The sequence below is a fragment of the Budorcas taxicolor genome, chromosome 6 (genome assembly GCF_023091745.1).
Source record: "Budorcas taxicolor isolate Tak-1 chromosome 6, Takin1.1, whole genome shotgun sequence".
NCBI lineage: Eukaryota > Metazoa > Chordata > Mammalia > Artiodactyla > Bovidae > Budorcas > Budorcas taxicolor.
This window is the reverse complement of record NC_068915.1, coordinates 48,227,887-48,234,798: the sequence shown is the minus strand read 5'-3', so window position 1 is coordinate 48,234,798 and position 6,912 is coordinate 48,227,887. Positions and strand designations below refer to the sequence as shown.

The 6,912-nt window shown below is 38.4% G+C and overlaps 1 pseudogene; it reads right to left on the bottom strand.

The window, feature by feature from the left end:
• Positions 1–3,012: 3,012 nt before the first annotated feature.
• LOC128049497 (3-oxoacyl-[acyl-carrier-protein] synthase, mitochondrial-like) lies at positions 3,013–4,396 on the bottom strand (annotated as a pseudogene).
• Between the last annotated feature and the right edge of the window lie 2,516 nt (positions 4,397–6,912).

Genomic DNA, 6,912 nt, shown 5'->3' with positions numbered 1-6,912 from the left:
GGTACTCAAGTATAACAAGAAAAAAGTTCCAGAAAATGTATGTGTAACCATGCTTTCTTCGAAATTGTCTCTGGACCAGTAGTGGCTTAAGTAATGCAGCCCCACTAGAAATGGAAGAAATTATCTTAATATACTTTTAAAACATATATGTCCTATACATGAATAACAATATCTCTAGGTTCTTCTAGGTCCTAGTTAAATAGTTTTGCATAGGTTCTGGGAGATAATATAGGAGAGATCTGAGTCCATTAGACTTAGGATCTTGTCAGAGATTCTAGTGCTTTGGCACTTGTAAAATTTGTACCTATGGAAATATGTTATTATCATAAACTTCTTAAGATTATTGTGAATATTCAATGTGCATAAATTGTGTATGATTCCTAATGCATGCCTAGTATATAGTAGGCATGTGAAATTGTTGTCATCAAAGAAACAAAGAGAAACAGAGTAAATTTGTCCATTCACCTCATTCATCTTCAACAGAAATCTCACTTCCAGTCAGTAAGGGAAAGTGGCTCATTGAACTCCCTGGCCTTATGGGTAAATTCAGTCAGCCCTGTAATGAGAGCATGAGCATGGGAACCCATCACCCTGCCATCAAAGCCTTGGCCCAACATAGGAGTGAGTTTTAATTACTTGGAGGACAGATGTTTTGCCAGTGGTCCTGGTTTTGTGTTCCCCGGTAGTAGTGCTCTATGAAGTCTATGGTAGCATAAATTCTCAAACTCCTCATCACAATTTTAGACAAAGGAAAATCAGTTTTCATGGAATTCCTTTCCAGATGAAAATAACAGTTATTTTTGAGCCTGCACCTCCTGTTGTTCAGGGTGTTGCTGCTGTTTTCAACTCCTAATGAATCACTGTGCAACACATCATTGCGTGTGAATTTATGCAAATTGACAACCAAACAAGGGGGTTATTTTAGTCAAATCAATCAGATATTGTATCTATTTGAAATGATATTATAAGCATAATTGATGGTGCATAATTAATGATTATCCAAGGCTCTTAATAATGAAATGATAAAAAGGTATGAAAGGAGAGAGGTGCCAAGGAACTTGGATCTAAAAATACTGAAAAAGACTTTTGCTTCATTTTCTCAAACCACTGAAACACTTTTTTGCATTTATAACCAAATCCACTTGTGAGCTTGAACACTTGCACACTGCTCTCCAGAAGCATTCTTGAATTAGTGAAGTAAATAAATATGATGGTGTTACAGAATCCTGTCCTGGATCTTTCTGTGTTTAAATCTTGGCTGTAACAGTAGCCAGCTACCTGTCCTTGGGAATGCAATGGATCTCTCTTAGTTTCACATTTCTAATTTGTAAAATGATTGTTACATTATAGGACCATGTATATATAAATGTGGTGTGGATTAAATCAAATATTAAATGCTAAGGTCTTAGGTGTTTACCAGAAACTTTACACATACTAAATAAATGTTTATTATAATTCTTATTTCCTTTGAAACCTCTTTAGTTCTCATTTTCCCACACAAAAAGCTATTTTATAACAAGAATTTAAACCATATTGATTCAACTTTCCACTTAATTCTGGACTGAGAAACACTTGCTAAAAAATGAAGTCACAACACCAAAGGCACAATTTATGAAAGAAACAATTGATAAGCTGGATTTCACTAAAGTTAAAAACTTCTGCTCTGAGAAAGATAATGTTAAGAAAATGAGAAGACTAGCCACAGATAGGGAAAAAAAAATTTTTGTGAAAAGATAAAGAACTGTTATCCAAAATACACAAAGAATGTATAAAACTCCCCTGCCCCCAAAAAACTAACATCCTGATTTAAAAATAGACAAATACCTGATCAGATGCCTCCCAAAGAAAGCATACCTTTGGTAAATAGACATATGAAAACATGCTCAACATCATATGTCATTCAGTTCAGTTCAGTCTCTCAGTCGTGTCCGACTCTGTGACCCCATGAATCGCAGCACGCCAGGACTCCCTGTCCATCACCAACTCTCGGAGTTCACTCAGACTCATGTCCATCGAGTCAGTGGTGATGCCATCCAGCCATCTCATCCTCTGTCATCCCCTTCTCCTCCTGCCCCCAATCCCTCTCAGTGTCAGAGTCTTTTCCAATAAGTCAACTCTTCACATGAGGGGACCAAAGTACTGGAGTTTCAGCTTTAGCATCATTCCTTCCAAAGAAATCCCAGGGCTGATCTCCTTCAGAATGGACTGGTTGGATCTCCTTGCAGTCCAAGGGACTCTCAAGAGTCTTCTCCAACACCACAGTTCAAAAGCATCAATTCTTTGGCACTCAGCTTAGAGAATTGCAAATTAACAAAAAATAAAAATGAAAATGAGAAACTCTTATGTATCTATTAGAGTGGCCAAAATACAAAACACTGAGAACACCAAATGCTGGTGAGGATATGGAGCAATAGAAATTCTCATTTATTGCTGGTAAATAAATGAGAATAATTTCTCTTTTATTGTTCTTGCCAAAATGCAAAATAATACAGCCACTTTGAAACACAATTTAGTAGTTTCTTTCAAAACTAAGCATACTATTATCATATAATTCAATAGCAGTCATTGGTATTTTGTGAACTATACATTACTTCCATCAAAAAACTGCATATGGATGTTTTATAACAGCCTTATTCATAATTACAAAATCTTGGATCTGCTTTAAACATTCTTCAGTAGAAACATGAATACACTGTGGTGCATCACATAAAATGAAATGTTAGTCAGCATCTAAAAAAAAAAAGATCTGTCCATAAAAAGACACGGAGGAATTGTAAATGCATATTACTAAGTGCAAGAATGCAATCTGAAAGTCTACATACTATATGGTTCCAACTAGATGATATCTGAAAAAGACAAAACTATAGAAACTGTAAAAAAAGAGCACTGGTTGCCTGGGGTTAAAGGGAAGCGAGGGTAGAACAGGCAGAGCACAGAGAATTTTTAGAATGGTAAAAGTACTTTGTATGATTTTATCACGATGAATACATTTCATTATACATTTGTCCAAACTCACAGAGTACACAACATAGAGTGAAACCTAATGTAAACTATGGATTTTGTATGATAATGATGTGTCATTGTAGGTTCATCAGCTGTACCAAATGTACCACTCTGGTGCAGGATGTAGATAATGGGGATTGTGCATGCCTTGAATGGAACATAATTGAGACCAAATTGTGGTTCTGTACAGTCCAGGTTTAAAGTAGATGGCAGTTTTCTATAACAGCAAGCCAGGGTGGTAATCTTCCTCAGTGTCCCCGGCAGCCCCCAGCAGGTGTCCCATGGCTCATTGCTGAAGGAAATGGCAAGGGAATATGCATGGCCTTTGAAAAGATGTTCGATGGCTTTGCTTTTGGCAGTGTCTCCCAACAGTGTGGAAGTATCATACACGTTGATACAGGATATCTTTTCAGGTTATACACCTGCATCTTTACAGCAGCAGCCATACACCTTAAAGCACCTCTCCTCCAGGACTGGGGGCAGTCATGTGACCGGCATCACCTGAGAGTCCACAGCTCAAGATGTCTGCGTACATGCAGTCCCCTCTTTGTACAGCCTGCTCCTTTCTTCTACCACCAGCACAGTGCACCTCCTCCCATTACAAAGCCATCTCTAGATGAAATGGTCGACATACTAACTTAGGATCAGAGCCCAGGCTCTGGAAAATCCAGCAAGTGATAAACGGCTGATGCGAGAATCTGTACCTCCAGTCACCATCACGTCAGTAGAGTCATGTGTTATAAATCTAAGAGTCTCCCACTGCATAAATTTCTGTGTTATAGGCTGTGGGTAATGCTTGATTGGGGCCCTTGACTTTATATTGAATGATGACCTGGCCTGCTGCCATATTGATCAGAAACTGAGGGACAAAGAATGGGCTTACTTTATTGTAACCTTTTGTTTGAAACATCACAGCAGTTTCAGAAATAACTCCAAGAGGAACCATTCCCGTGCCAATTGCAACACACGATCAGCTTCTGATTGAAGATGCCAATTAGAATCTTTCAAGGCTAACTCTGCAGCCCCAGTGGCCATAATGGTGGGAAAAGACATGGACTTGACATTTGATTTGGGCACAAAGCTTTTTTCATTGAATTGATCTTCATTGCAGCCTCTTGGCGTATAAACACAACACTTCAAGGGTTATTGATACTCTTCACCGACCACTGAAAAGGTTCCATTCTGTCCCTGGACAGACGATCCCATATCAGCTGTGATCAAATTCAAAGAGGAGTCACTGAGATATGCCTGTAACGACAACTTGCCTAGGTAATCAAAGTATTGGTATAGTTCCTAAAAACTTCCTTTGACTTATTAATCCTTGGAATACTCTTGTATATATTAAATGAGAGTTTGCAATTTTTAGGAAATTTTGTAAGCCTTTTGACAGCATGGTTGAGATTCAGAGAATCACAGATATTCCTATAACAGACCACGACATGTCCAGCAGGTATTCACTGTTGTTTAAATAGCTTAAAGGTTTAAGAAACAATGCGTCTGTTCAGCCATTCAGTCATGTCCGACTCTATGACCCCATGGACAGAGGAGCCTGCCCTCCAGGCTCCTCTGTCCATGGGATTTCCCAGGCAAGAATACTGGGGTGGGTTGCCCTTTCCTACTTCAGGGGATCTTCCTGATCCAGGAATCAAACTCATGTCTCCTGCATTGGTAGACAGATTCTTTACTGTTTTGCCACCTGAGAAGCCCAAAATAACGTTATCTGGTTTTAATTAATACTTATCATCAAACCACCTGTTTGTACTCAACTGTTTTTAGACACTAAGTCCTCTCAGACATTCCAAGACAATGAAGTGAAATGGTGATTCATTTGATTCACCCCAACAGAACTTTATAATGAAAAATATACAGGAACTCCAGCCCAGATACGGATAGCAGAAAGCATCCTTTCTCAGGACTACCAAAGCCTAATTATAAATAATATTTCTGATATCATTGGCACAAAACACACATTTCAGGGCCTATTATTTGAGGTTGATGTGAATGGACTTTTTTGATCTTCACTTTGGAGATAAGCAGGGTTTCTGGGACAGTGAAGGTCAGTGTAGGTGGTCAACTCTGCATCTCGCCTGACACCCAAGGACAAAAGGAGAAGACCAGGCCAAGGTCCTCCAGGAGCCTCTCACTACCTAACCCTAACCAGGCTGGGCACTGGAAGGTGGACAGAGAAGAGCAGTGACCACCCGGTCCCTGCACCTTACCTCTGGCGCCTGCACAGCCACAATCCTCGGCACAATCACCTTTTTTGGTCTTAACTGATTATTTTATGTGATTTGACTTTCTCTCTTTTCTTAGCATATCAGTTATACCTCTCTTTTTAGTTTTTTTAGTGGCTGCTCCCATTACTTCATATTCTGTTGCATTTCATCTTTTCCTGTAATCTTTTGCACACTGGAATCCTGAGTTAATTATTCTTTCTCAGACAACCTTGTACTTCTTATGACACTACAAGACATTTTAAGGTATCTGAACTACAAATATAGACACCAAAAAGGCATTGTCAAATTATTTGTCAAGTAAAAATTCCATTCTTACACACGTGTAACTTTCTTCCCCATTGTAATGTTAAAGTCATTTGTTGAAATTAAATACAAGCTATATTCACTGTCAGTGCTGCATAATAACCATACAGAAACTCGGCAAGCTTCAACAATATGCTTTTAATAATCTCATGAGTCCGAGAGAAAGAGATTTATATTGACCTTGGTTGGATGTTGTTTTCAATCTCTGCCTGCCTCAGTTCTACATCTGGGTTGGCTGGCTGTCAGTTGATTTAGATGGTCCTTTCTTGGGAGACTAGGCTACTGGTATTTTCCGCTCTACTGCACGTGACTCCAACCTCCTATATGTAACCTCAGGCATGTTTTAATGGAATTAACAGAGACACAAATGCACAAGCAGATTATATAAAGGTGTTTATAAGCCTTTTCATGGCTTCAAGTCTACTAAATAACATCCACTGATCATGAGTCATAAGGCTAAGTTCAAATTCAAGAGATGAGGTGGAGCTTGTCCATAATAGGCTGGCACTGTAAAGTTATATGACAGAGAATATGGGTTAAAGCAGGGTAAAAATTAGAGCCAAATACTTCAATTTTCCATATTCACTTCCCTTTTTTACTTTTAATCACTTTATAATATATAGAGAAAACTCTTTAAAAAATTCCAGTTAGTGTTTTGCTTGAACTTAACCCAGAAAATGCCACAAAAACAATGATTTAAAAGAAAATATGTATTTCCTACTTCTGACTTTTCTATTATTAAATACAACTATTCAGTGAAACAAAAAAGAGTTCTAGAAATCTCAGTTTGAATGCATTTTTTGTGTATTTAAGAGTCAACACATTCAATAGTCAGGGCAAGTATCTCAACTGTCCCTCTGAGTTATGTAGGACACATTAAGTTTCTGTAACATGTCCATGGTACTCTCTCTTGATTTATACATATGTAAGTGTTTCAGTTGCAGCACTGCCTAATAAGCCACCACAGATCTGAGTAGGTTGAAACATTGGCATTTTGTTTGCTCACTTATCTGTAATTTAGGCAAGACTCTGTGAAGATAGGTCATCTCTGTTCTACATGGCATGAGCTAGGTCAGCCAGAAGGCTGAGGTTGGTTTGTTCATTTATGTTTCTAGAGATTGACACCAAGACTCAAATGATTAGGTACTGAAATTTGAGGGTTACTTGGGCATCTTTATCTATTGCCATGTGGCTTCTTAAATATGGAAACTTTACACCAGATGGACACCTATACGTCAGCTCATGTATCTCAAGTTTCAGATCCCCAAAGAGAAGGAGAAGCAGCTAAAAGCTGTTATCACTTTTGTTAGCCATGAAATCCCTGAAGTGTCACTTCTACCACACAAAGCATGTCACCACATATGATTCC